General features: G+C 38.9%; 1 protein-coding gene across 2 annotated transcripts in view; it reads left to right on the forward strand.

Moving 5' to 3' along the window:
• The window catches only part of ZFPM2 (zinc finger protein, FOG family member 2), a 317,200-nt gene that overhangs the window by 257,699 nt on the left and 36,723 nt on the right, over positions 1 to 22,778 (forward strand). The gene's annotated exons all lie outside the window — the stretch shown is intronic.

The raw sequence follows: 22,778 nt of genomic DNA on the forward strand, positions 1-22,778 counted from the left end.
CTTTAAGATTTCAGATAAGGCATTTATTTAATGACAGTGCCTTTTTTCTGGGGGCAGGAAAAATCTATCTAACTTACATAAAGTGTTCCACACATATTGATTGATATTTACAATATTTTGTGTATTATTATTTTTAATTTTGAAAAATCTATATATTTTTATTTGTATTTCATTAAATGTTACATAATATTGATTAAGGATTTAAATCTGAGACATTTGCAGAGCAGCTTAATGCTGGGTGTTGGGACTCTGTGACATCATGAAAACTGCACCTTGAGGATATAACGTTGTCAAACTGTTTCAGGATCTTTTCTTCTCTTTAAAATGTCAAATTTTAGAGATATGATGTCTTCAGAGGAATCAGAATATTTTGTGTTGGCATGGGGTGAATTTGCTACAGTTCTTGTTAAGATAAAATATATATTCCATACACTTCTGAATAAAATTCAAAAATTATAATAGTATTTATTTATGTAAATATAGTAACCCTTTTATCTTTTATATTAAATAAATTATCAGTATGATGACATCATAATTCAAAGGCAACATTAAATTATAACATAATTTGATACTTTATATAGAACAATAAATCAGTGCATCCTACACCTTGTGTGACCTTCTATTTTAAACTGCAAATGAAAACAGTTAATTTGCCGCTCCACTGTTGCAAAACTACCATTCTCACAGACAAAAATGCACCCAAATTATAATGCATCTTCTCAAAATTACTTTTTCTGCCCCAAAATTTAAGGATCTACATTTCTGTCTTGGGAACAGCAGAGGCAATCACACTTCTGTACCTCCCTCAGTTCTTTGCTGTGACTTTTAGAAAATGTGTATCAAGGCAGGATATTTTTTGCCCTTTCGGGTTAATTTGTTTTACCTACTTATTTCTCACTTGAAGTCTTAATTCTGTCTGTAGGGCAGATCCTGGCAACCCTCTTCTGTGGGCACATATGATCCAATAGGCTTTCATACAGGTTTGCACAGCAGAAGCAGAGTGCAGTGATTGCCATATTTCTGCTACATTTGAAGCTCATGTACGTAAGGAAGCTCTTCCCCAGACACTTCTGTCAGCAGCTCTTGAGGTGGGTAGAGAGCAGACGGAGCAAACGAGTAGAAGGTGATTGAAAATACAAAGATCCACTGATTTACTTCTTGTGCCCAACATCTTTGCTGCAGCAGAAGGGAGATAGTTCCTCACACTTTCTATGTCATGATCCCCTGCAATGATCCATGTGATTTGTGACAAACTAAATATCAAGCACTTGATGTCCTAAATAGATGCATTTATGATACTGCACATGGTGAAAAACAGCTACAGTACATGAACAAGCAAGTATGACCTGTGCAGTTAGGGGCCTTGGCAGAAAATGGAGGGAAGGAGGAACTGCCTTACACAGTTCGATGCAGGATTCTCTAACACCTTTCATGTGGCTCTCAAGTGCTTTCCAGTAATGTACTCACTAATATGACTGACACCTGCTTGCACACTTAATTTTTGCTATTTTCTTCATAGTATTTCTGAACTACCATGTGTAGTTGTGATACGGGTTTTGTTTGGGGCGTTTAAAATGTGAATAGTGCCTCATACTTATCCTGAAGATGGCAGCTCAGCCTGTGCTTGTGGCAGGACGTGGAAGGGTGGTAGTCATCTTTTTCACCTGTGGAAGTTTGTTGTATGTCTCAGATCGGCCTCCAGGAAAGGTTTAACCCAGGAGGTCCCGTGTGCCCGGGCACTGGAGTTGGTGGCTGCAGTCTTCATGTGAAACCTGGGTGATTTTCAGATGTCCAGATCCCGGACTCAGGCTGTTGCGATCCTTGAGTAAAAGGAGTGAGATATTTAACTTCAACCAGCAGTGTATGAAGAGCCCATGTACAGTATAGAAGTGGAATTTGTCCTGGTTGCAGCAGGTGACATTGCTGATGAGATCCACCGCAGCGCCAGGGGCTGCCGACGGGCTGGTGGCTCCCTGCCCAGGGACTGCGCATTTCTGGGGGCCTGGCAGGAGATGACACGGCCTCAGCCACGTCCAGTGTTGTCCAATGGTGTAGGACAGGCTCTCCTGATCAACCAGAGACAGTTGAAAGCTGAGCGTTAGCAAGTGCATTGAGCGCTAAGTAGAAGCAAATAAATTTATAGACATTTTGCGTGCATTATTGACATAGATTTTTCTTTCTGTCCCTTTTTATTTTTATTTTTAAAAAGCATTTTTCATAGTAAAATTTGTGATGTGAAAGACTTGCCTGTCAGCGGGCATCTGTGGAAGAGTTAAGCCGTCACCGTGGTTCATTGCAGTTTGGCATTTCTGACGCCTGAGCAAGCCTTGCTCGGACACGGAAATTTAAACTCCGTGAGACTTGGGACTGGAGAGAAAAGCAGGATCTGTCCTTTACAGATGAATTAGTTCAAAGTTAAACAAGGCAACTTTTATTTACATTCTAGATGTTAAGTGGGAGGCTAACAATTGTCAAAAACAATTCACATGCTTTAGTGCATATACATAAACTATTCAAATGTGTTAGTTAATGCTTTTTAAATTAAAAACATAAAGATCTGTGAACAAGATGAATTCTCAGCAATGAAAAAGAGACCCTCGCAAAACCTTGTCAGCTTGAATCCAGGTTGATGATTCCTATTAGAAAGAATCATAATCAGATGTGCTAAAATGATGACAGTGCTGAATAAGTCAGCAAAGGTGAGAAGCAGTAGGAGCGGGACCGTCGTGGGATGCTGTTCATGGTTGATTTCACTGAGTCTCAGTCAATACGTGGCACTGTTTCTTGCTTGACCGTTTTAAAATGTTTGTGTTATGAGAGAAAGAGTCAGAGAAAAAGTCTCAGCCTTCTAATTTGAAGAACATTTTCGCTCTCCCCCAAATGCCTAGGAAATACAGAAATTTGAAATAAAAAACCCAGCCTTAATGTCAGTCTATCTTAAAGGGAGAGTTTTTCTTTATAGAGCAACTTCTCATGGTTTTGCAATCATCTGAACACTAGATAAAATTAAAAATAAATGGAACAACAGTTATTTCTATTTTACTTTAATACAAGAGAAAGTTGGATTTTTTTGCCATAGAAGGCGAGGCTTGCGTCAAAACAAACTGTAGGCTTAGGGTTTGCAAGGAATTATGGAGTGTGGTATGTGTCTGGGTTTGTATACTTTATTTATCATCACTGTTGTCTTCTGAGGGCAGGTTTGTCATAACTCACTGCTTCACTTTTCATGAGTTACAGTCATGCTTTCATTCGCAAGCAATGAGAATAGTATAATTTCTCTCTTTTTTGTTTTTCCTTATACATACACTCAAATGTACACAGTGTAAATCTGCGCCTCTTACTCCAGTAAAAATCCCTGCGAAGTAAAAATGCAGTTCATGTAAATGCTTGTGCACATTAGAAAAATATAAATACAACGAACAGGCTTGTCCCAATATAGAGCAGCATTTAATGCCAGCATTACCTATTAAAATCAGCGCATTAGGCTTATGGTAGATGCGTGTATGTTAGTTTAGCATAATACTGCTAAAATTGCCAATCTAAAGCCCAGTTGCTGTAGCCATTAAAAAAGCAAATGCTCTTTCCCCTTCATTTATAGCAGTATTTGGTCAGTGTGCAATGTGATTAGGGTGATATTCCATCACGCTGGACTTTCATTAATCAACAGATAACCCTCTCAGTTGAGTAAATTCAGTTTCTCTCACATCTGAGGGCTCAGAAGACAAAGTATGAATCCTACCAGTCGGGGAAGTCTAGTCGGCAAAGCAGGCAACGTAGAAATAAAGTTATTCTTGCTTTCCTGCCCTCTGGGACATGTCTGCCCTTGAGAAATCCCTGTGGTACAAAGCAGTGTCCGAGAGGAACACGGACTCCTGCCCGCCCGCCCCAGTTTGCTGCGGTGGTTTCATCTGGGTGAGTCAAGAAACAGAGTGCTGTGATAGACTTACAGAGAAGTGTATACAGAGATAGCAGAAGAGGTTCTCCTTGAGCAGTAAGATAGCTGGAGCTTTCTCCGAACTGACCTTCACCCCGGGCATCCTCACACCCAGGTGCTCCTACCGTGCTCGTAATCCCACACTGCAGCTCTTTTATCTCCGTTCGCCATTAGGCCTCTTTTTAAGACTTTCTTAAGCGAAGGAGACCATGGTGAAAAGTCATCGTTCTTGCCAATGGGCACTGGGTATGACATCCGATGGCTGCCAAAAAAAGAGACTTCTTTTTCCAAAGTGGAGCAGGTGGCAGTAGCTGACTGGAACACCATGCTGGCACTCGTTATATCATAGCACTGACAGCAGAGCTGGAAGCTAACAGGTTCACAGTTGCCTAATGTCACCATGCTGAAGACATTTTTAGAAAAGTTATGCAATTGATTAGCTGGCTACATACACCTTTTTTTTCAAGCTGACTTGATATTTTTATGCTACCACAGCTAATAGCAATAAAATAGATTTACAGATGAAATGCTCCAAAGGAAGGTTTTTAGCAGGTTTTGGCAGCACGTCTTCCAAGGGCTCTCACGCCATCCCGCAAGAGCTCCTTGGAAGTTACATGAAATGCACAGGAAAGTGACCACGCTAATGTGATTCCTAAATCCAAGAGTAATAATTGACGGTTTCTTCTAAGGAAGGGTACTTTCCATGTGCTTTTTTTGCTGTGTCTCTCAGACTGCTCCACCTCTCCTCTGCAGAAGGACGCAACGCCATCTGAAGAGACAGCGAGGAAAAGCGCTGTGCGATCTCTCCTGAATGGCAACTGTACCGCGCTCTGCAGCCCAGATTCCCCCTAATTTTAGACGTGTATCCGAGGCACATAAATTGAGATCAGTGTCAGCCTGGCTGTTGATAATCCCAGTGCGGAGACAGGTGTTTGAGAGAGTGATTCCGTTTACCTCAGATCCGAGTAAGAAGAGGAAACCCAGGACAACCACCTCCCTTGTTTCAGTGCCGTAGTTACATATCGCAGTGTTTAAAGGATTAAGCCAGGACTGTGTTGTCTCATCTGACAGATGCAGTGAAGTGATTTACTTCAGCTTAAATTGTGGTTTAGGTGTGAATTAGCTGGCAAATACTTAAAAACGACAAATTCTGGTAACACCGATACATGGTTGGATACAAGTGGAAGAAATGACAATTGCATACATGACGCAGTTATCAAGCTCGGAATCTTTATTAAAGCATAACGGTAGCTGCTGTAGTGAGGGAGCTTTTTATTTTGCTTTATTATGTGAAATGATTGCAACATTTTCTTTTGGATGAAGACTTTGCCAGAGTTACTGCTGTTTCTAAACCTGAAAAATGATAGCAGAGCAATATGTTCTATGTGGAGCGGCAGCGTAAGGCTACGGGGCTGTCAGCTGATCAAGCAGAACTCGCCATTAATAGCATAGCTTGGGGGAATCCAGTGGGCTCCAAAAAGTCATTGAACATGATTCACATAGCTTATACGTTAAAAAAATTGCAAATACTCCTTAATTTTGCAGTGGAAGAAAAGAAAGAGACCAAGTTTGCATTTCAGCAACAGAAATTCTACTTAAAAATGTTATTTTCTGTTGGGTTTTTTTAGCTAGAAAAAGTGGATGTAAGCAGCACCTTTGAATGTTTCCTTTCTCCCATGCTTTTCCTTCCCTTCCTGCCTTTCCCCTTTTCCTTTATCTATTGCAAGTACTTCAAGAATGGGGAAAGAACGAAGGGAATGTATATAAAATCCAAACTTATGGGGGAAGAGGGAGTTGAAAATCAATAGCCAAATGAGCAAGAAAACAATTACTTTCTGGTGCCAATGTGTTCATTTTCCTACTAGGACTTTTGACCCTGAAATGTTCTACCTGCAGTAGCTCCCCATATTTGTTAATTATCAACCCACACTTCAAAGCCGGTCGGTTTTCAAGGGCTTTTGTAGAGGTTAGCTCAGGAAAATGAGTGTTCGGTACCGCAGGAATATGTTTAATTTGAGGAGGTTTCATTTTGGTAGGGCTTGGGTTTGCACGAATGCATTGTACCTCTCAGATGTCCTTAAAGCGTCTTGGGGATAGGCCCTTCAAAGAAAGAAAATAAATGTATGCAATAGGAAAGTCACAGGGATATTTCTGACACAGTGTCATATGATTTTGCATTGCAAGATAGCATCTCGTGGAAAATGATAGCTAAATGGAATGTTTTAAAAATATATATGGTGTAGTAGTTGCTGTACTGACTGATAAGGACCTGCAGAAGGCTTTCTATTTTGTTTCACTTTGTTATATCTTTTAATAATTTAGCCTAGATATTATTTTTGTGCTGGTAGTGTCATTTCGGATCTCACTTGTCCTCTGCCCCCCAAAATATCTTTGAAATTTCTAAGAAAAACAAAGTACGCAATTCTGCGCTCCCTATTTACACAAGATTAAAGCTGAGTTTTGCCCAAGGAGGGCTGCATGGTCAGCCCAGTGATCTGGAAAATAGAAAAAAAACCAATAATACAAACTAAGACTCTCTAAAATAATTGTTAAGATTTTTTTTTAGTATGTTATTAACTTCAAGTAAATTTATGGCTATAAGTAATTCTGGAATGCAGCCTAACACACGTTTTTTGTTACTAGTAGAAACTTTCTGTTATCATTCTCTGGTTTTAAGAATGAAGAAAATACTTCTTTCATGTGCTTCATTACTCCTCCATTGCTGACTTCACTGAACCAAAATTTTGATATTAACATTTCCAAATTATATATTTGTTAAAAAAATTGATTAAAGAGCAGCTTTAGAAATCATTTAACCTAACGGTTAAGTGCAGAACACCATTTCAGCCCAAAGTAACTTAACCCTTCTTTAAAAAGACCTAAGTGTAAAGAATAAAGACAGTATTTTTCCTTTTCCTTTTTTTTAAAGAAGCCACATGAAATGTTCTCCGAGTTAAGTTTTACCATTCATAATGAATGCAGTCTCGCCATTCAAATGCGACCATAAGTACACAGAAGATAAGAATTTAATTAAATGTAGATTAAAACCAAACAGGAAAACACACTCGCTGATAATTTTATCCCATCCTCTGGCCATATTTTTTATACTTCCTTCTTGTTCTTCTTTGGGCTATAGCTTATCAACATGCCGATAGTACCATAACTCATTACATCTGATGGTGCCGCTGAAATGTGCAGGCTTGGTGCTTGAATTTCAGAGGCACTTAAAATGCAAAGCATGTAAATGTCTATGTTAAATATATTAGTGTGGTAATGTTAGTGAAAAGAAAGTGATTTCTTACAAATCCTTGTACCTCACATCATACATTATCATTGCCCAGTCACAAACTGGTCTAGAAAAAAAAAATAAATCTGTTGGCGCTTTCTCTTAAAATATTTCTCTTAAAATATATTAATTTTGCTTTCATACGTCTTAACTGTCTGTTTTCATTTTCATTTCAGTTACTGAAATAGATTACTGAAAACATAGAGATTATATTTTTAATGCTTGGTTAAATACACATAAGGTAAAGAGGTGCCTGGGAGAGGTCTGCCCTACCCGCACAGTGTCGCAGTGCAAGACCCAGCGACAGTGTGGAAGTTAAATGGACCTGGATACCTAAACACTTTTAATCACAGATAGATGCAATTTTACAAATTATACCGTCTCCGAGTTCCACGGAGGGAGACGACTGGGTCCAGAAGCCAAGTGGTGCAGCTGTGCTCTGCGTAGTCCTGGGGCTGGGCTGGGGGGTCCCCGGGGGTCTGGCCCCAAGGGATACCCCCAGTTACAGGGTAGGTAAATAATATCCCTTTCTTAATTGGCTCCTCTGGCAATCATAGCATCTTGTTAGGCTGAAATCACACCTTTACTCTTATAGCTGAGATACTCCCTTATCCTATAGGGTTAACTAAAGTTCATCCGCTTACACTAACAGCGCTGTCAGTTGGGCCCAACTGCTACACTTAGCCGCGCTGTGGTGCATCAGTATTAATAATCAATTTAGAAAGATGATTTTTTAATGTACGAGAATAAAGCATTTATGTTTTAAAGGTGAGGCTCTGCCTGACCGGTAGCCTCTAACACATCTGCAACAAGTTCTTCAGGTTACCAGCACTGCAAGATAAAAGAAAAATGTGATCCATAAATAATTTATCCTGAATTATCCACTATTATTTATTTCCAGTGTCTTTTGCTCACTATATATACTATACTTTTCAGGGAAAGAAACTAAACAGTTCAGGTCTGGGAGGGTTTCACTGGTGGTAGAACAGTCATTGGACCCAGCTCAGCAATATGGAGATCAAAGTAGTAGTTTGCTTAATTAAATATTATGCTAAGGTTTAGAATGTCAATGTATTCTTTAATATGCAATCTTGATTTATTAAGCACTATTAAAGCATAACTGAAATCATTTATATGCTCACGCTATCTTGTATTTATAACCAAGGCCTATAAAAACTGGAACATCCTTTAGTTTTGCAGTAAGGAAAGAAGGATTTCTTTCTGCTATTTTATCAGCAAATAAATTATTTAGCTATATTTTGCTTTTAAGTGATTTAGAATGGTCCGAGAGTTGCAAATGTGAATATGAACTTTGCTTCAGCTCTTGACCAAAAGGTATTTCCAAATGAAGAAGATGGATCTGCAACTTTTTATAATTAGATGGCCTTTGACCTGAGCTTTGTGGATCAATCAGAAGAGAAATTACTTCATGTAAAAAGTTTAATAATATTAGAAAGTAATTACTGAGGCAATCAGAGCAAACTCTGCACCTCATCAAGAACCATACCTGACCTGCCATCGCTCAAATTTAGGATAGGATTTAAAAGCAAGTTTTCCAGTGCCAGACCAGGCAGCGTAGGAAGTAGATGACAGCTATGAGTTAGCATTCCCCACCGTGTCCCCAAGCGTACCTCCAGGGCAGAACCTAGCTTCCATTAGGTGCTTCCACTTGACACCAAAGTGAGGTGAGATCCACGAGAACTTGCACGTAAGTATTTTTTTTTTAATTATTAACCTTAATAATAGTTTGCATCTGGCGAAGCTAAATTTGAGTCTGAATGTTGGCGCGTGGCAAAACTCTTAGTCTTTTCAGTGTTGAAGCTGTTTGATACATTCCAAGTGATACACCGCTATACTAAATTTTTGGAGTCTTAAAATGGAGAACTATGTTTAAATACAGTTAGAAATAAAAGTATATTTCTTTTACAACATCCACTGCTGCCTTGTTACACGGAAAAGTCAGCCCAAAGGTCTGTAAAGCAGTGAAGCTTCAAGAGAAGGTATTTCTGGTCACTACAGTGACATTTTGGGATTAGTTTAAAAGGCAACATGTTTCCAGCCCACAGATACTGTGGGACTTGTCAAAGGAAAAGATACCACAGCTATCAGGAAAACCTGAAACAGTGAAAGCTGAAGTTTTAGAAGCATTGCTCTGAAAGAACTGGGTGTACTATTTAGTGTGTTAATAATTCAAAATGTTTAAAGGACTCCGTTAGCGTGGAGGTCGTAGGCTAGTTCCACAACGGACTGCTGCATCAAATACAGTTTATATTTAGAGCAATGAGACACAGGAGGGAGAGCCTGTATTAATGCTTCAGTGTCTGAGAGCTTTTCGGAGCACACTGTTGCCGCTTTCCAGGGAGAGGTAAGTGCCGCTCTGCAAGAGTGATGGCCTCTTCCCACATCTGCAGGTGTAAGGGCTGATATGCAAAAGAATTGATTCTGTTGTACACTTCCTGGGGAAAGGTAGAAGAGGCTGCAGAAAAAGCTGTAAAATTTATTTTTCACTCATTGTCTCTTCTTCCTAAGTTCAAGAGGTGGCAGCTTTTGCCTTTCTGCTAGCGCAGACAGACAAGTAATTCAGAAAAACCAGGGGTATGGCAGCGCCCACTCCTGCGGGATGTGCCGTGTGGATGTGCCCAACTTCTGGTTCTTTGCCACCCCTGGGCCTCCAGAAGTGTCTAGGTAGCACGGTGTATGATATTGGTAATGTTTCCAGACAAGAAGCCAGAGAAAGGGGTTGGGTTTGGTTTTATTTGAAAGGCGCGCACTGGATTTTATTTTTCCTCTGACAAGTTCATTGCTTTCGAGCTTATCCAATTTTGGTGGAAAGCTGAAACCTGTCCCTGTAGATTTCACCCTCTGGTAAAGGCTCCACAGCAGAGCAGAGTGTGCAGTACTGAGACCCCCGGTACTCCCACCCGAATTGGTGAGGCCAGGGAGACCCCCTCTGCTCGCCCGGTCGGAGATACCAGCGAGACCCCCTCCCCTCGCCCGGTCCATGGGACCAGCTCCGGCTCCAGCAGAGCCAGTTGCCGATCCCCGGTGCCTCCCAGGAGCCAGCAGCCCCGTCCACAGGTTTGCAGGGGCGAGGGAAGCATGGCCCACGTCCAGCCAAGAGGCTGTGTAGGTGACATCAGCCCTCCGCCGGGAGACGGGTGAGGATGGAGAAATGCAGTGGGACCCGGCAGCTCTTAGAGAGACAGGCAGGGCGGTCACGAGGCTTGTCTTGCAGATACTGTAACACCACACCAGAGCCAGAGCTTAATAATTTTGGTAGCATTTGATTCCGTTTCCCTTTAGAATCGAACCTGATATCAATGCCTCAAGAAAGCCTTCAGCTTCTGCTCCCTAAGAAAGACCAGCTGTCTCCTAAACCTCATAATTGTGCATCTCTACTTCTGGAGCGAAATGGTCTATGTTCTACCTCCGTTTTTTTTCTGTATAGTTCACGTGGATGTCGTGTGTGCACGCAAATCTGTTTGTGGCAAGAAAGGACTTATGTTTTAGCATGGCCTTTTATTTTTTACAAGTAATTTATTAATACATATTTGTTGCACTATCACCCACTAAATATCCCGTATTCTGGTATGCAGAAGCACACCCTGTACTATATAAACAAAAGCTTCATATTGCACAGACACTTGTATTCTTTCTAGTGCAAGATGGAAAGTGCTTGGCAATTTTGCCATTTATTCTGTAAAATAAAATGTGCAAAGCTTTGCATACAAATGCGTGATGCCCAGTTGGCGTTAAATTCAAGAAAAGCCCTTTTCACAGAGAATTGATCCCCCAGTATACAGCAGGAGTTACCTTTGTTGATTTCTGCATCCTTTAAAACATCAACATCACCTTTTGTCCAAAGGTGCTTACAGCTTCATCAAACACTTTAATGATTGAATCACCGGTTCAGCGTGAGTAGTTTTAAGTGAACCACAGGGTAGAGATTTCATTAGATTAAGTAGCTTTCTGCAAAATATTTGTGAAAATAAGCCAGGAGAAGTAAACAGTTGTGAAAGCCAAAAGGAGAAAATGACCCCTGCTAATAACATAAGATTGCAGCCAGTAATCTCTTCTGTTATTTTGGCTGCACGATGAGTTCCTTAATAATTCCCTACCTTCTCAATTCCTTTTTCTGCGTTTGTTGTTTTACAAACGCTTCAGTTACAGTCTCCCAGTGAGCACAGCTCCAAGTACGAACGGGCTCCTATGCATCACTTTAATGGCAATATCTCCATCAGGCGTTACAGGGAGCACCCTCACCTCACCAGCCACGGTAATATTTTAACTGACTCTATTTCCAAATTCAGTGCCCAGCCTCAGAGTCAGATTGTGGCTAATGCGCGTGGCACTGTTAACAATAACATATTCTTCCCAGAAAAACTAAAATGACAGGTGTAGCTATTGATGCTTCAAGCACATACTCTGACCTAAAGACTCGCAATCTGCTGCGCTCGATCCAGCACATTCTGTGGCAGCAGAGCTGTGCTGCAGTCGGGCCAGAGACAGGCTGACAAATGCTGCCTAGGAACTTTAACTTTGTCCCCCCCCAAACATGATTTCGTTTGCTTCTTCAGCTGATTGGTGCTGGAAATGAGCATCTCCTTATGCCTTACCGAGAGAGGATTTTCTTCCTAGCGTACAACACGACGCGCTGTAGGGAATATGTATGTAATGCGGTCTCTTTTCATATGTTACAATATTTGAGCATACACCCACAGTTAAAAGGCTGCTTCTCGTGGAATGTGTATCCTTCGGTTAATTTTTGCAGCTCGAGCCTTGCTGCATTATAATTGCGAGCAGTATTGCCCTTCTGATTATTTCTCCTGACTTCCCTATTTCTGCAAAAGAAGCAATTACAAAGAACCAAAGCGATAATACAGCAAACATAACTTTAATTCTGCTTTCGGTGATTTATCAGTTATTATATTTCGAATTTCTCTGCAGATCATTGATTCCAGTTTGATTTTGTTCATACATCAATTTTGTCTAATTCTAGGTAAATATAAGTCACATTTTTTACATTATACCCCTCAGAGGGCTTTATTTTTTCATTTCAGTAACCATTATTTGAATCATAAAAAAACACATTACAGTATTCATAATGCACTGCTTATGTGACAGTTTTTGAACTTTAATATTCTTTTCTGTAGTGTGCTGGCTTAGCAGCCTATAAAAGAGACATATTGTTTATAATGTTTCTTCGCCACAACAAATGATGCACTTCTAGGGTTTATGAAATGGCAGTAGTTTTCTAAATTTGTGATTCTTCTGTGTTCAGCAGTCAAGAACAGTTGTACATCTGCTCAGCACAGACTTTAGGAGACTATGAACTTTAATTGAGGAAAAATAATGAGGGTTCAGGGACCAGTGATACAGAGTCGGTTGGTAAGGCAGGTGCCCTGCTGCCAGATCAATGGATTATTTACTCCTTTGTCATAAACAAGAAACAGTTGGGTCTGTGTAGAGATTACATTCATATTCCAAAGCCAGGCTGCCTTTTTCCGTTCCCTTGTAAACATGCAGTATATTGAATACTTTTAAAACTTGCTCTGAAAAACATAATAACTTTGCTCCTTCACTTAATGATATAATGTTTACCTTAATAGTACCATTTAAAGGAACAATTTTAAATGCAGTGATATTCATTTTGCCAAAATCCTAGTGGGCATATTAATTAATAATCTGTACTTTGTGTGCAAAGAAAGGATTCTGTGGGGGTTGGAGGGTGTTTACATGTGTATACAAAGGCATATTTGTAATGCATAAAGCTAGATAAAAATATAGTATGAGAAGGACAATTATATGAAGATATTTAGAAGGGAGGAAAAAAGAGAAATACAGATGAGCGCATTTAAGCCAATCTTTTACAGTCTGACTGCCATAATGATAATGTTGTTTCAGAACAGAGTTTATAAAAATTTTACACACCACTGAAGTGGAATTTCCTGGTGCTTTAATCAGAAAAAATACAGACTGCTTTTCCGTGGGAGTCAAGCAAGTAATCAGGAGTTGCAGTAGGCATCCCTAATCCTGGGTGTGCTAGTGGCTATCTTTTACACACCTGTGTAACCCAACAGGGCAAGGTCAGCCAAAAAGGGCATGTTCTGATCTAATAGGTATTCATTAGAAAAGCAAACAAAGCCCACTGTGCAAGACTGCACGCAATAAGCCTTAATTTCCATTTTAACAAGTTACTTAGTCTTACATTACTCCGTGCCATTCAAGAAAATATGGACGCTTAAATCACTCGTGTCAGAGGTCATGGGATTAAGTTCCTGGTAATGGGCTGAGGGCCAAGAAGATCTGACTTCTGAAAGTAGGGCGTTAATCATCTGATCTCCTGCATTTCTCCCCAAATTGCTAAATAGAAGTTGTTTTCAAGAAATTACTTTTCTTTTTTTTTTAAAAATCTAATGTCATATGTGGAAATATTTTTCCCAAAGATGATTCTTTTTCACACTCCACCTCCATATCTTTAATCAATAATTGTGAGTTAATCCTTTGGGGAATCTCTGTTTTTAATGCCCAGTGAGAGTTACATTGTAAACTATCTATCATCACCAAAAAAAACAGTTTCTAAAATACAGATTTTTTGTTCAACAGATTACTAATTAAGTTACTAAAGTTATCAAGATTATATCCAGATTTAATAAATACAGGAAAATAAATTTTTATCTTGTCAAAAATACAAAATACCCCAGCTGTATACCCCCCTTTGATTTAAGATATTTTCCATCCCACCTTTCTGCTGTTCTGAATAACGCGGGATGGATCATGCTTTCTGTTCTTGGGCGTGTATTTCACTCCTGCATATTCCACTCACTTTTTTCCTCGTGTTTTACAGAAACGATTTCCATTTCTTTGCGTATTACCATTTCCGTGCCTATTTCTGATGTTTGCTTCACAGCCATGCTGGTGGGGTGATCACTGGCTGGAGCGAGCGTACCGACACGTGCATCCTGTGAGGGGTGGGAAACAGACTGATTAGCGATGAAAAGTACCCGCGTTTGGCACTAGTGCTAGAAGGTGCTACTTACAGGACCAGCATAGTTACAGCCTTCTTTTTTGCACGTATGCAGAACCAATACACTACTACGATTTTCTATGCTCAGATGCATTCAGTCACTCCAGATTTTTTCCAGAGCACTAGAAAAATAGAATTTGGTCTCTAATCTTATCTCTCCAGTGATGATCTAATCCACAAGTGAAGAAATATGGAATTTTCATATTCTATTAATTTATGGAATTTTCATATTATATTAATGCCATAATAAAAGCCAATGATGAAAAATGTATACATTAAAATTGATCAAATTTTTGTAATTTATTGATAATCAGGTAATTTGTTTATTACCTAGTCTACTTCGTAATTTTGGAATTAAAAGGCACTGAATTTTAAAAGAAAAATTACGGTATCTAATTCCTCTTTATATAATAATTATAAATCTCGAGACCAGCTAGCCTATGTTTCTTGTAGAACTTGTTAACCGATAGTCAGGTAATATTTTAATAAACTATTATGGCCACCAGTAACTACAGTGACCATAACAAATTGGTATAGGTTATACATATTACTCATATATTTAATTTGCTAATTTTCATTTGTTATGCATAATTGTAATCCAAAGAGATAGGTACTGCTTTTAGTGTTGAAGGATGTACTCAAAAAATAAAGAGCCTGTCTGGTGTGTCATGATCTGAAGCTACTTGTAAAAAAAATACAAGATTTGTTAATCTTTAAAGCTGTGCACAGAACGTTAATATTTTATCTGCTGTTCTGCATCCTCAGGAAAAAAACCTTAGATGTTTCTAAAGTGTGTTGCTTTTAGTTTGACCACCATGAGCTTCATCTGCACTTGTAAAAGCTGATGTAATAGCTGTTTGTATTTCATACAGCCATCTCCCGAGTGAGCCATAGGGGTTAATCTGAAGATTAGTAGCCCGAATCCCAGCATTTTCCGTAGCATAGTTTTCAATTTTAAATTGTATGCTGTTATTGACAGCCTCCTATCCTTTCACTTCTTGTTAATTTTGATATTTGGAAGGACTACAACAGTATCTGAATGACAGCAAATGTATGTGCAATGAAATTACATAAGTGTTTCTTGCTGGGTTTTTTTTTATATATATATTTATACAAACATGTATTTTCACAAAAGCTTACTGTAAACATGGTTAGCATTTGTGATCCTTTATAGTTTTCCTTTATGTTCACAATCTCACAAGGTCATCTACATTTTGGACATATGATAGCATATTAGCATATTGAGCTTCTGACTAACTAAACAAATGTTACTGATGAATTCAGATAATTTATTGTAAAATGGTATTTTCACCTGGAAGTTTGGGGGAAAATTAAAGCTAACAACACGTGCAATACCCCAAAATACTTTCCAAAACTGCAAGAAAAAAATGCAACTTTGCAATCCTGGCTCCATGTGAAATTTTCTACCTGTCACTGGGCCAGAGAGAGACAGGCTGATTGTGTCTCTGATGCTTCTACTAATCTGAAGTTTTCTTACGGGATTAAAATTGTTCTTTCGACATAAACAGGATCCTCCAGAGAACTGTACTGGATCATTTTGAAATGCAAACAATAATATCGTTAAATATTTTTACTGGAGAACCTCTAAAAATCTAGGCTTTTATCTGAATTTCAAAAATCTCCAGTTTATGTTAGTATTTTCCAAATAGCATTTGTTTTCACCCTTATATCTACTGCTATCTTCTCCTTCCCTTTTCCTATGGCTCTCTAACTGAGCAGTAAGGATACAGCAGTATCCAAAGACTGGATAGCAAAAAGAGTTCAGACTGAGACACTGAGATTAATTAGTCCTTGGAACAGTTTAATTGTGATATACTGTCTATCGCTTTGTTTCTTTTTACGGAGACCGCATACTTTTAGAAAAGAAAAATTTGACCACAACTTGGGAAGCACAAGCAGTTCCCAGAATTACTGGACAAATTATAAGATATGCAGCAGGCCGGATGCCAGACATGATAACCAAAACGTTTCCTTCAGGCGTCAAAATCAATAGAAATGCCCTTCCATTTTTTTTGTTCCTCTCTCCTCACTTTTTGTATTACTTGTTTTCAGTACTTCTTGCCATGCCTTTAGATCTCAGGTGAGAAGGAATCACTTATTGGTGTATTACAAGCAGAGTAGGATCTTCATGGGAGATGATAAAGCACGATTGCACTGGAAGCAGAGATAGCGTAAAACCTCTCCTTGCATCCTCACCCGATTCCCACCATTTGAACCTTATATGCTAATGGACCTGCGATTGCTAAGAGAAGGGAATAGCTTGCCAGGTTATCAAACATACTGTGTTGCAGACATCCCTTGTGCTGAATGCCTATTAAACAGGACTGATGAATCCCTACAATGTGGGTTGATCTTTTTGTTTGGATTTTTTGATTTGCTTTTTTCCCCCACATAGATGTTAAGATCAGATTCTGGTCTAAGCGAATAAGACCCTTCTTTAAGCCAGCAGAGGCTAGGATATGATTTATGACCTCAGTGGTGTGGTAGGCAGACTCGGGGACATAACACAGACCTTCCCTAGCCAAGGGATTATGCAGCCAGGTGGCTACCAAAGCACGTTACACCAGTGTGTAAGGGACTGGTTGGTGCTGCTGAGGAGAAAGGGAGGAGAAAACCTCCCGTGCGAGTTGCGAGGCAAAAGGCAGGAGTTGCTGTTAAGGACACTGTGAACTACAACTACCTTTATCTTTTATCAATTACTAATATAGCCAAATGGCATTGTTTCAGGATATTTTTTTTTTCCAACTAAAAGGAAATCCGGAAAATCTAAGTTTTACCTTTTCCTTCTTGACATAAGTCTACAGCGCAGTCGCTGAAGCTGACGTAGATGTAGGGACAGAAAGGTGGAACTCGGCTTTGTTCCAGCACAGCTGTGGCGGGCTGGAGGCCAGCACCAGCTGTCCAGCCTGCCAGGACTCCCACTAAAACACCGGTGCCACCTTCTCTGTTACAGTAGTTAAACTGTCACCTATTAAAACAAACATGGGTATGTTTGCTTAAGTTTGGGTGAAATGTTTTACTGCAATTGCAGATGCCTCTTCTACACAAAGCACCAGCGTTGTAGCACAGGAGTGTGAGCACAAATGCAAAGTCCCATTTTTGAAAGATTTGTAATTTGGCCCACATCAAAATAATCCCACGAGTAAGAACAAATGAAGAGGAGAGCTAAACTGAAAAAAAAAAAGTGTCCCACAGGCCTTTAAAAAAATGCGCACTTACCATTACCATGCCGTGAACTGTGAATGGAAAGGTCTATCACAACGAGACTTAGGAGAAAGAAAAGGTTATTCTATAAATCGTCAGTTAGTATAATGAAGTTATTTTGAAGGAAAAAAAAAAATCAATGTTTATGCTTACATCACTGTATTTATCTAGAGATAGTAAATTCAGCACACTGGATGGGACTAAAAAGTTCGTTCTGTTTTGTTGGGGTTTTTCTATTCCATAAGAATTACTGCACTAGATCAGACAAAAGATCTTTCTAACCCTCCATGTTATCCCTAGAAAATGCTTCATCCATCTTCTTAACACCCACATCCCTGAAATTCATATTTACTTTTTTTTTAAAGAGATAAGTCAGTGGATAAGGCGGATTGATGCCTTATCTGACAAACTGACCAAAGCCTGAACACATGCAGTCTAATTGCCCCTTGCTAACTCCGCAAGCTTGACTACAGCCGCCCTCCCCCCTTCCCACACATCTACCTACATTTGAGCACGAAATGGCAGCATCTCATGAAAGTCTTTCCTCTGGGATAATGTGGAGGTATCAAGAGAATCTCATCCTTTGCCGTATTTATTTCCCCTTCCCTGAATCAGTAAAAGTACAATAGAGAAAACACCCGTTATCTTGAGATTCAACTTTCATGTTGTCAAGCTTGGATTAAAAAAATTAATGAAAAAATTAAATGCACTGTATTTCATGGATTTGGGTAAGGAAAGAGACAGATCTGATTAATGTGGGAGGTGAACTTACTTTGATAAAGGAAATGGGATTGGTCTGCATTCAGTTTCATTTGCTAGTTATTCTGTTATGTATGTCATTTTGTGAGTTAAAATTATTATGAGACTGAAAAGTTTAAAAGATTTGGCTAGATTTATTTCATGAATATTTTGTTGGGTTTTTTAAAGTTGCTTATGAGAAAGGTATCTAAATACTGTTTCTGTAAATGAACATAAATGCTCTAAAGTTATGTTTTGAACAAACCAGAAACAGGTTATCACTGAGATTGTCAGGAATGAAGTAAGGTACTTTGTAACTGAAGTATTCATGCCATCTTCTTAAGCCTTTATTCCAAAAAGTATCCTCATGCAAATAGAATAAATCACATTGCAAGCCTTTCAGAAATGCCATTTTCAGACTCTACCTTCTGATGATTACTGTTCTCTTTTTTCTGTAAAGTTCTATAGAGAATATATTTTAATTAGCTTCCACTTGATACCACTTCATACACACTGCCCAGATTTGACCCAGTGTCTGATCGTATAGAATGCATTACAAAAGAACTGGTCATTTGAGTGCTTTAATATAGCTTTGCATTAATGTGAGACATCATTTAGACAAGGCATTAAAAGTGTTATTTTAATGACTGAAGTGTGTAGGGTGGGAAGAAGCTTAATCTTTATAGGAAGAACAATTTCAATTAGCTCTAAAATATTAATTTGTTGGTATAACTATATACTCTAATGTATTTGGCTACAAAAAAAATCTAATGAATAATACATTGCTAGATCCCGGTCTAATTCCTGTGTTGTAACTAATACCGTCAGTTGAAACAAGGAGAATAGTCTTTTAACGTTCACGATTTTGGTTGGGGAGGGGGGGTTAATCTGATTGCTCATAACACCAAAATTTTTTTCAGCATAATTTGAAAAGGTAGCATAAATAAGGAAAACAGCATGTGGCAAATGGGTTATTGAGTAGTTTGTAAATAGAAAGTCAATGTTTGTTTTCAGAAAGTGCATGTCTTTTTTGTTTACCCAGTGAATTTAAAAGACATTACAACTGATAGAAATACGGTATTCACTTGTGGAAAGCATGAAGACATCATCATAAAATACCTAGGTGCTGTTAATCCATAATGCTGTGTCTGAGAAGCATGTATGTTGTTGTCCTTGTGACTCCTGCTAGCCCATAATTTAATTTCTTAGCCTTATACGCTTCATTTCTGATGGCCAGTGGTACCCTTTCAAGCACTTCTATAAGAGAACTTCTCATGAAATCCGTGCAAATAACAGCTAAAATCATTCAGTACTGAGAACACCTTGTTTGCCATAGGTGTTTCTAAGGCCTTGGAAACCAGATATAGTTTTGGAATTCCACCATTTTTCTGAAAAGTATCCTTCTGAAAAAAATCTAATGATTCTGCAAGGATGCAGAGTTGCACTGCAGTTTGTTAACTGTACGATAACCCGGAGAGAGCTTTCTCCGAGACAGTCAATCCATAATATCACCTATGCCAATGTGGGTGATTTTACTGATGAAAAAGCTTAATTTTATGAAGTTCAAAGTAATCTCACTTCCCTTCAGTGTCAGAATTTGTCACAGACTGTTTTGTGAAAGAACACTGTGAGCCTGCTACTGCAGGGGTTTTTTTGCACTTCATCGCCTGAAAGAAGCCAAATAAATGCTCAGCTTGTAGAAGTGGCGTACCTGTATTGAAGCCTATGAGGTGACCGTCTTGGATTATCCTACGTTCTCATATGGCTCTAACAGAATACCTATGCAAAATGTAGTGCACACCTTCTTACTGTTTTAAAGCATCAATACTGCTTATTTAAGTGCTAATGCTCACAAAAGAATTCCTTGTTCCTGCTCACAAAAGAGTGGAGGCACCTGGTGCCCAGACCTGGTTATGGGGTAGTTCATTTACAGAAGGAGACATACCCCAATGCCAGGAATTCCCTGTTGTCTGTCCTCCGGGTCAGCATGCCAGATCAGTCCTCAGATGCACTCATTTTTTGCTCACTGATTGAGCAATGAGTTGTCACGTACCTTTCTTAGGTCCCCAAGTCACTTGCTAGAGTCGACCCTCTAAACTGGAGACAGCTAAGGCTCCCCAGGCACCATGTCTGAATCTCTGAAGTGCTTGTTTAGCACCTTCTGGTGTGGTCTGGTTTGTACCATCATTTCCCAGCAAAATGAAAAAGGTATGTTTAGTAACAAAACTGTGCATTAATGTAATAATTTCTTTCAATAAATAATCTCAGTTTGGGTAGCCTAATCTCTTAGTTTGCATACTCTGGGATAAAAATGCTTCGTTTCTCATTTTTGTCAGCCTATTGTTTTTTCTGTTCCTCTGCGATAAATGACGGAAAAAACATCCTAAGAATCTTTTAAAAGAAGAGAAAGCTATTTGCAGTTTCAGAAACTAGGTAAAAGAATGCTTTTGTAATAGATTTCATGCAGCAGTTGGCATTGGCAGTACTGCAAAAAGAGATGTATTCTGTCGTGCTCTGTTTGATCAAGTGCTAAACCCGTGTGATCAATAGAGAGACAGATGTCGGGTGCAGATGGCGATGCCGTGATACCTGGGGCAGAGTGGGCCTGCCAGAATGACAGAATGGGAACAAGGAAGAGCAGCAATGCAACAGAATGTGACAAATGAAATTAGGGTTTATACTAGTCGATAATTTACAGCTAATAGAAAGTGACAGAATTTTTCAGCATACAGCACATTTACTCTCGTAATGCTATAGTCAATGCATTTTTCATGCAAAACAATAGGCGCTGCTATGAAGACCAGGCTCTAGCTATATGTATGTTGTTACATTGCAACTTGCACAATTGATTTTTAAAAAAAGCTAGTAACATCACATTTCAAGTAAGCACCAAGTATATGAAACAAGATTGTATTTTCAACTTTGAAATGAGTCCATCTGATACTCGTATTGTGTAGCAGAGCTCTAACAAGAAAACGAAGACATTATTACCTGTTTATATGAATGTAAAGTAGAGATCCGCCACAGCCACGTAAATAAGCATTGAATGGCCATTGTTATTCGGAGACTGAGTTTGTCATCTATTTCATTCTTTTTATTAATTAAAATCATGGAGTGAGCACAATGAGATTTCTTCTCTCCCCCCCTCCGAATTCCAATCTAAAATCCAGAGTTAATGCACTTGGCAGCTTATTGTGTTATATTTTATGCTGATATAATTCAGAGTAGAATGATCGGTATCTTAGGGTTATACCCTTTATGTTAAAGGTTAAAATCACTTTTATTTCCTTTTCTGGCTTTGTTGAGTCTTGTGAACTCTGTATGCATGTGTGTATATACGTGTACATATAAATGGAAAATATATGTGTGTGTGTGTGTGTAGTGCACACACACGTATAAAAACATATATATGGAATTTTAATACATTCAAAATTAATCACACAGTCTTCCATCCTGCTCTCCAAGTTTTACCCTGATGTCAACTCTAATAAAAACACGGCTCCCACCCTATAAAAACCGAAGGTTGTGAAAGTTGTATTTATGACTGAAAAGGAGATGTAGTGGTCAAATCTTTTATTGCGCAGTTTAACATTTTCTATTTATGGGACAAAAGGAATGGACATTTTTATAATAAAAGAGCAGTTAGGCCCTATTCTGCAGACTTGATTTTCATCAGATCTGGGAGTGAAGGGTCTTCCTTCAACAGCCTGTGATACGGCATTCAGCAAGCCAAACTGAATCAGAACAGGAAAAAAAATCCCTCTTGCTCTTCTTTTGCTGCTGCCTACTACTGCTCAGCTTGTTATATTTTTCACACTGAAGGTAAATATCTCCTAATGCTGATGTCACTTGATTTTTAGGGTAAAATCTGAACTTAGTTTGGACACAGTAAACACAGAAAATCACCATTATGAACACCACTGCCTTTCCTTCAGGCCTCTGACAATCTCCCCAGCTATCTATCACACGCATTTCTATGGTGCGTTAGTTCCAGTGGACACTCATTTTGACTTGATGTCATGATATTCACACCTGGGTGAGAGAAGACCTTTTGATGTAATTTTTCTTCCTGAAGCTGTGCAACTGTCAGTCGCTGTTATGGTTACATAAAGCATAGCTAAAGTTTCCATCAATAATTCCTTGGATAATGATGGATTAGTTTGACAAAAACAGCTTTGTAGGCTGTTGATACATATGTCTATTAGTAAAACAATGCATTTTGCCATTCTTTTATGTGCCTTTTGGCAACATGAATTTCTTGCTTTTCCCATGCCTACAGACAGCATATTTTTTTTTTTTCCTCCCTAGGAACTTGATTCTTTGCAAAGGCAGGTTTGTGCACCAATAAATGCTATCTTTCCTTACAAATTCAGGGCCTCAAATAGATTCATTTCGTCAGAAAGGGGAGCTCCTATTTTTCTTCATCCTATTCTTCCTACACTAGGTATGGTATGGACAGTTGGAATTTTACAGGCATGACAAGGAAGAGTAAATAGCTACGTTCAGCATTTGTAATACTGCCCACAGGTGACAGATATTAAAAATGTATCAATTTTTATGCTTTGATT

This window comes from Chroicocephalus ridibundus, chromosome 2 (assembly GCF_963924245.1).
Source record: "Chroicocephalus ridibundus chromosome 2, bChrRid1.1, whole genome shotgun sequence".
Taxonomy (NCBI): Eukaryota; Metazoa; Chordata; class Aves; order Charadriiformes; family Laridae; genus Chroicocephalus; species Chroicocephalus ridibundus.